An 8,341-nucleotide genomic window follows, 5' to 3' on the forward strand; every position below is an offset into this window, starting at 1 on the left:
ACTTCACGAGCCTCCATTGCGTTATTTTCACATAATCTACGGACCAAAATGAATATATGTGCTAGTTTATGGATTACATTGAGCAAATTAAACGTCTAGAGCTCGACATTGAACATTGGGCTAAAATTTATTGACCACATTAAACAAATTAAAAGTTCGAGGATGACATTATATATTAGACCAAAGTTTATGGATCATTTGCGTCGTTTTCTCAAAATTTTATATTGAGAAACAAAGTGTTGAGTGATAGACTTGCCAAATGAAGTTCCAACTTACATTTCAAGAAGTAAGTTGAATTGAGGTTATCCAAGATGGTCAACCTCATATCAAAGGTTAACCCAAGGTCACCGAAGGCCCCCCGAAAAAAAAAACCCACAAATGCCTATGCTTTGGAGTCAAAGGGAATCAGTAGAATTTTCTCTTCAAGTGAAATAAAAAACATTCCTGCTAGTTTTTATATTAGAGCTGCCCCATTTAGTATTTATGCTTTCATCGTTAATATAAATGCATATGTGTCTGTCACTGCCACTTAATTAAAATGGAACTACCAATTTCGGTTCCCGCAATGGTTTTATTCGATATTTTATAACTTTCTTTTTTTGGTCGATGATATTTTATAACTAGAATGCCTATTTTTTTCGATCCAGTTTTTCCACTAATGTGAGCCCCGGTTAGGTTCAGGAATGACACACTTTTTTGTCTTGAGGGGACACGAGAAGGGACTAATGAGGGAGGAGAGAGACAAGCGGGCAATGAAGGCCCTTGTGCGTAAATGCCGATTGTGACTTCGTTGGATGATCGACAGCAGCAGCCACAAGCGATTGGACAAGGGGAGAGAGAGAAAAAGAAAAACGAAATTAAAATTTTCCTAAAATGAATATATTTGAGGGTAACGTGAAGCGAATCAGACATTTTTTTTAATGGAGATCGTAGATAAGACCTGTACATGAATATATCCCTCTCCCAGTATTAGATTTCACGGTATAATGCCAAAATTGAACGTCATGAACTTCTAGCAAAAATTAGATCGATCTATTTGAACGAAGGCCATTGAGCGCAAATGCCGACTGTGACTTCATTAGATGATTGACGGCGGCGGCCACAAGCGATTGGACAAGGGGAGAGCGAGAAAGAGTAAATTAAAATTTTCCGAAAATGAGTATTTTGGGGTAACGTGAAGTGAATCAAACAGTTTTTTTAATGGAGATTGTAGATTAGAACTGTACATGAATATACCCCCTCACCCACTATTAGATTTCACGGGACAATGCCGAAATTGAATGTCATGAACTTCCAGCAATAATTAGATCAGATCAATCTATTTGAATGTGAGGTCGAACAATCTCACTAGGGATAACCTTTAAGCCCAACTGGTGGAAGTGTTTTTCAATCGCAATCCGGTATTTTCGCATCACAATTTCAACGGTCAGTTCCATGCTTGGATGTCAACTTCTGGGACAAACGCTAGGGACGAAACTTGGACAAGTGCAACGGAATGATCTTACTATCAAAATGATCCATCTCGAAACAAACCAAAGTTTTAGGTGAAGAGACTCGTTTTTCTTATGCATTCCGAAAGTTGACTTTGACCCAGCACATGCAATATAAGACAATTTGATCATGCAAATGTCAAGCGGGGTTTGGCAAGGTTGGTTCACAAAACACAGCCACCGAAAGTTAAAAGCTAGAAGAGCCAAAATAGTAGTCTCGCACCACGTGTTGACCAAACTGGGGTGGGATTTTGCCTTTGCCAAAAGGGTTTCGAGCATAGCAGAATAGCACTTCCAGAAGGAGTCCTAAACCTAAACTCGAAGCATAATCGAGTCTTAAAATGTTTCTTTCATAAAATTGTGTCTTAAAACTTTGGATAAATGTATGCTCGGACAAGCCCCCTTATTAACAGCATCGGCTAGATAAGCCGAATTAGAAGTTTTAAGGACTCAATTGCATAGGACCATGTTATGATTATCCCTATGTTTGTTGGGGAAATTATCCTATCAGTCCTAAACTTATTGAACGAATGGCAATTCAGTTATGAACTTTCTGCTAAATTCCAATGTAGTCATTATTATAGCTAGCAGGTATCACCTAGAGGGGGGTGAATAGGTGATTCGAGCGATTTTTATGAATTTAAAGCGGAAACGATTTATAATCAGTAAAATCTAAACAATGTTCAAATTCTAAATGTGATAGTGTGTAGTGTAAACAATACAAAAGGATATTAGGGATAAAGAGAACTACACACAAGAAGTTATAGTGGTTCGGCTTAGATCAAGCCTACGTCCACTCTCCCACGCTGACAGCCTACTGGCTGGATTCCACTATGTGATCAAAAGAATTACAAGATCCGAGTGATATCACTCGATGAATGATATAACTCTCTATCTCACACAATCACTTTTACAGAGTATTCCTTAAAATCTTAGTATTTAGCTTAGGAAGGACAAGTAATAGAATCGAAATAAGCTCAGATTTTGGACTTGTTGATTCTCGATTTCGTTCTATACCTTCTGCTTCTCATTAGTCTCCTTTTATACTTCTCCATTTCTAAACTAGCCGTTGGACAGTCTTCAGAGGATCATCTTCTAATCTTCACCTTGGACAGATTTGTATAAGTGGATTAAGTAGCCGTTAGTTAACAAAATCCGAATCCCACTGAATCTGATCGTCCATACAACCAGAATCTTGGTTTCCATAAGTAGAGTTTTATCCGTTGTGATATATATTTTCATAATGTTTGATTGTCAATCAATTAGGCTTAGATTGAGTCAATCAAAACTTTCCTTTTGTGAAATTCATGCCAGATCACTAGCTGTTATGTTTCATTCTGAATAACTTCTGAGTTTGAAGAATTTCTAGTTCTTGCTTTACATTTAGAACCTGAGTCAGTGTAGGTCTTCAGTAAAGTCTGAGTCCTTCAAAATTAGAGTCTGAAGTTCTCTGACATATTAAGATAATGTCTAAGTGTCTATTTCAGTAGAGTCTGAACTTTTCATTCTGAAACTTGTAGAGTCTGAAGATCTCCTTCTGAACCTCGTAAAGTTTGAGCGTCTAGAAAGTTAATTTCTCTTGAAGTATTAAAGTTGTCACTTCCAAAATATATTTACCTAGATCAAAATACTTCAGAGTACATATCAGATTTACAAGATTAACATGGATAGTTTTGTCAACTACAAAATTTATTAGGAAATTTCCTCAACAATCTCTCCCCTTTTTTTTGGTGACAAAACTTCCATGCAGATTAAAAAATTTGATAAGATTTGAGAATAAAATGAACATAAATATCTATTAAGTGCATAAGACACAGATAAATGTAAGTGCAAATTGTAAGATCTATGTCCTTTTCTTTTCTTCAAGTCTGTCCAATAACCTGCATGTTAAAACGTATTATGTCTGCTTATCAAGTGATAATATCCTGCACCCTGCAATATATATTCTACAATATATTCTCCCCCTTTTTGTCAGCAGCAAAAAATAGATAATTAATGATCAAACTGAGTAATCATAGTATTAGTTCAAATTAAACATCTGAAAACAAAGTTTGAATTAAAAGGGAGATGAGGCAGGCTATTGTTTGGAAGGAGTGCGAACAAGTTGAAAATTTTCCAGGATTTGAACAGTTTCATCAATTCTGAGAGAACATTGACCAACAGCATGCTCCAGATGGGTTGAACACTGAGCAATGGCTTTTTCAAGATCTGCTTTGTCTTGTTCTGCCTGAAGACAAAGATTTTTACTGTGTTCCTCAACAATGATTTTAAGGTTCTTCATATCCTCTTCGAGAACTGACTGCTTGTCTTTAATTTCTAGCAGAAGTTGAAGTATGGTCCTGTCCTCTGAGGATTGTCCTTGGACATGTTCAGATGCAGATTGTTCAAACTCACCTTCCCTTGTGGTTGGAATCTCCCCTTGAGCATCTGCATATTCTGCAGCAACATTCTCTGCCATCATTTGTTCAGGGTGTTGTTGTGGAGATGGACCTTCTTCTGTAATGATAGGAACAATGTATTGTTCCTATTGTCTCAGGCTCGAATCCTCTGGGGCTGGTTCTGAAACTTTGTAAACAGGTTCTGTGGACTCTTGTTCTGTCTCAAAATGTCCTTGACCAACATCCTGTCCTATATCAAGACTTTGTGTTTCATCCTCTTCATCTCTGAGGAGGAGTCTTCTTCTCTTTCTATACACTTGATAAGGACTTTTTGAGGTAGTCTGTTCCTTGGCTTTCTCATTTCCTTTGCTTTTGTCTTCTTTCTCCCTTTCTGCTCTTTCTTTTCTCCTTCTATCAAATGGTGCTTCTGACTGATCACTAATATTTCCTTTGGCTTTGCTTCCCAAAATCTCTCTATCCTTTCTGACGTTAAACTGCTTAAAGTTCATTTTAGCCAGTAACTTCTCCCTAGCAAACATTAAAGGAACAAAAGTCTTGCACAAATCATCAGGAACAGTAATGTTAAGAAAGACAAAAATCCTGCTGATCAATGCACCATAAGGGAGTTGACCCTTGTCCTTTAGTAGAGTTTTGTACATGTGAAGGATGATAAGATGAGGAAGGGAAAATGGAACTTCATTCAAAATTGCCCAAATAAGCTTGACTTCAAATTTAGATACATTTGTCTTAGATGATGCTTTGGGCCGCAAGCAGTTTATAATGATCTTATGGAAGATCACTGTCTTCTGCATCAGATCATAATAAGTAATGAACCGTTTTGATCTTCTTGAAAATTTGGATTTTCTAAGGCTGCTTTAGAGGCTTCTTCTTCACTAACATCAAAGGGAACAAACTGACTATATTTAACTCCAATAATAGTAGCCAATTGATCTGCTTTCAAATTATACTCCTTATCTCCAACAATAAACTGAATCCAATCAGGTGACAAAATGGACAGATTGTAGTAGAAGTATGCAGTCAATTTAGCATACATATGTGCAGATTGAAGGCAAAATTCAGATATTCTCAGTTTGTCAAAATGATATTTCACGAAAATGCCAGCCTTTTCCAGAAAGTTGAAATCAACACTCATATAGTTCATAATCCCTCTTGACAGCAAGAGTTTATAATACTCACTATGTAGGCGATTTCTAAACAGGCTTCCTTTTCCTTTTACTCCAGAAGCAATTCCCATTTTCTTCTCGAAATTATGAACCAGCTTGGCATCATCATCTTCCCTTGTTTTTGTAATATTAGAATCTGGGCTGATTCGTGACTTAGGACTTGTCACAACAGATTTCTTTAGAGAAGATTCTCCTACCTTTTTTTTTTTCCTTTTCATGATAGATTCTCCATTTGCTCAGAACTAGATATATTCTATCTAGAATGACCAGAGGCAGACTGTAACTAAGAATATGTTTCCACAAGCTGTACTTCTGATCTAAAACCATTGTCTTTTAAACATGCTTGTAAGACTGACTCAGAGGCATTACTCTTCTTCAATTTTTCGTAAGTTTTCCGGACAAAGTTCAGATCTTTAAAGTAAAAATCTATTTTATCAGAAGTTTTTGGAGCAGAAGACGGTTGAGATGCTTGAGGAGTGGCTTTCCGAAGAAGTCTGCTTGTCTGATTCTATTTCAGATGAGTCGGTAATCTCCATATGCTCTGCTGGTCCTGTATACTTTGAATCGCTATTAAGAATCCGCAATGATCGTCTTTTGAAAGGCATTGTGGTTGAGCGAAGATCCTTGGAAGAGAAAGGTTGGGTCTTTGAGAAAGAGAAGGAGTAGGGTCCGAGAAGGTGTGAGTTGGGAGCAAACAATGAAGAAGATTCTAAACAGTCAGGGTTCTATTAGGGTTTCTTACAGGGAGATAAACTTTAGTAAGAGAAACCGCTTTTAGGAGGTTATAAAAAGTGATTCAAATATTTAGGAATAAAAATATTGCTAGCACATTCAATCAAATAAATTCGAATACATACCTGATTTTCTTCCAAAAATAAAATATATGACCGATATTGCCATAATTTCCTGCCAGAAATAAAATATACCTTGCATTTGAGTCTGAACATGGCTTTCAGACTTAAATTGCTTGAGTCTGAAATATTCCTGTCTTAGAAATTCTTCAAGTAAAAGGGTAAGTAATGCATAATTTATTTCGGATAGATTCAAATGAAGATTTATCTAAAGATTTTGTGAATATATCAATTAATTGATTTTTAGAATCAACAAATTGAATACTCACATCATGGTTCTGAACATGATCTCTGATGAAGATATGCTTGATTTCAATATGCTTGGCTCGTGAATGTCGAATTGGATTCTTGGTCAGATTGATAGCACTTATATTGTCACAATTGATTGGAACATTTGATTCGTTAACTCCAAAATCTCTCAGTTGTTGCTTCATTTATAGAATTTGAGCACAACAACTTCCCAAAGTCACATATTATGCTTCTACTGTAGAAGGCGCAACTGTGTCCTGTTTCTTTAAGTACCAGGAAACTAACATATTTCCAAGTAATTGGCAAGTCCCTGTGGTGCTCTTCCTGTCAACTTTACAGCCAGCAAGGTCAGCATCAGAATAACCAATGAGTCTAAAATCTGATGTCTTTGAATACCAAAGACCTAACATTGGATAAGTTTCAATGTATTTGATTATTCTTTTGACTGCTGTAGGATGTGATTCCTTTGGGTCAGATTGAAATCTGGCACACATACATTAAATAATATGTCAGGTCGAGATGCAGTAAGATTTAGCAATGAACCAATCATGCTTCTGAATACCTTCTGATCAACTTGTTTACCATTTTCATCCTTGTCCAATTTGGACGACTGAGACATTGGAGTGTTTGTTTTCTTGTTGTTTTACATTCCAAACTTCTTCACAATCTCTCTTGCATATTTTTCTTGGCAAATGAAAGTACCATCCTTGGTCTGTTTCACTTGTAGTCCAAGAAAAAAATGTCAATTCTCCCATCATGCTCATTTCGAACTCATTCTGCATATTCTTTGAAAATTCCTTGCAAAGCACTTCATTAGAGGATCCAAATATAATATCATCCACGTAAATTTGAACAATTAAAAATTGTTTATCTTTTCTCTTAATGAACAGAGTTGTATCAACTTTACCTTTTGTGAAGTCATTCTGCAGAAGGAAATTACTTAACCTCTCATACCAAGCACGAGGTGCTTGTTTCATATCGTAAAGGGCTTTTTTAAGCTTGTATACATGATCAGATTTTCTTGGTTCTTCAAATCCAGGAGGTTGTTCTACATAAAATTCTTCATTGATGTAACCATTCAGGAATGCACTTTTCACATCCATCTTAAACAATTTAAAGTTATGGAAATAAGCATAAGCTAAAAGTAGCCTTATGGCTTCTAACCTGGCAACCGGTGTATATATTTCATCATAGTCTATGCCCTCTTCGAGTTTCTCAAAGTGAGGTTTTTATATTATCCCATTCCTTTGATAACCCCTCAGAAGCTTGTTCACTTTCATTGCATATGAGATTGGTTGTCCTTGATATGCGAGACCATTCACTATGTTAGTAAATCTGTCATGCATATCAGCAACTGATTCTTCTGACTTCATTTTGAAGGATTCATATTGTCCTAGCAATAAATTGATCTGAGTTTTCTTGGCTCGATCTGTTCCTTCATATGTTGTATAAAGGGTGTCCCAGATGTCCTTAGCTGATTCACAAGAAGAAATTTTCTTATATTCAATAGGTGCCAAGGCACAATAAAATGAATAAATTGCTTTTGAATCTAAAGCTTCTCTTTTTTATATCTCAGTTTGAGATAATGGAGCTTCTTCTGGTTTGCTTCCATCTAGCTTTTCTTTTGAAGCAGATGTAGGTGTAGAGGACTTAGGATTGACTCCTCTGATGACAACATCCCACTGCATGTGATCAATTGATCCGATGAACGCCTTCATCTTGTTTTTCCAGACGCTGTATTCCTTGCCATCGAAATATGGTGGTTTGGAATTGCTTTGTCCTTCAATGAGACTTGGAACACTCATGCTAGCCATAAGATCGTTAGCTCAGAAGTAAAAAGCACTTCAATAAACGAGCAACCTTACTCTGATACCAATTGTTATAGCTAGCAGGTATCACCTAGAGGGGAGGGTAAATAGGTGATTCGAGCGATTTTTATGAATTTAAAGCGGAAACGATTTAAAATCAGTAAAGTCTGAACAACGTTCATATTTTGAATGTGATAGTATGCATTGTAAATAATATAAAAGGAGATTAGGGATAAAGAGAACCGCACACAAGAAGTTATAGTGGTTCGGCTTAGATCAAGCCTACGTCCACTATCCCACGCTGACAGCCTACTGGCTGAATTTCACTATGTGATCAAAAGAATTACAAGATCTGAGTAATATCACTCAGTGAATGATATA

This window comes from Syzygium oleosum, unplaced genomic scaffold (assembly GCF_021117445.2).
Source record: "Syzygium oleosum isolate NSW1041296 unplaced genomic scaffold, Sole_v2.1 Sole_v2.12, whole genome shotgun sequence".
NCBI lineage: Eukaryota > Viridiplantae > Streptophyta > Magnoliopsida > Myrtales > Myrtaceae > Syzygium > Syzygium oleosum.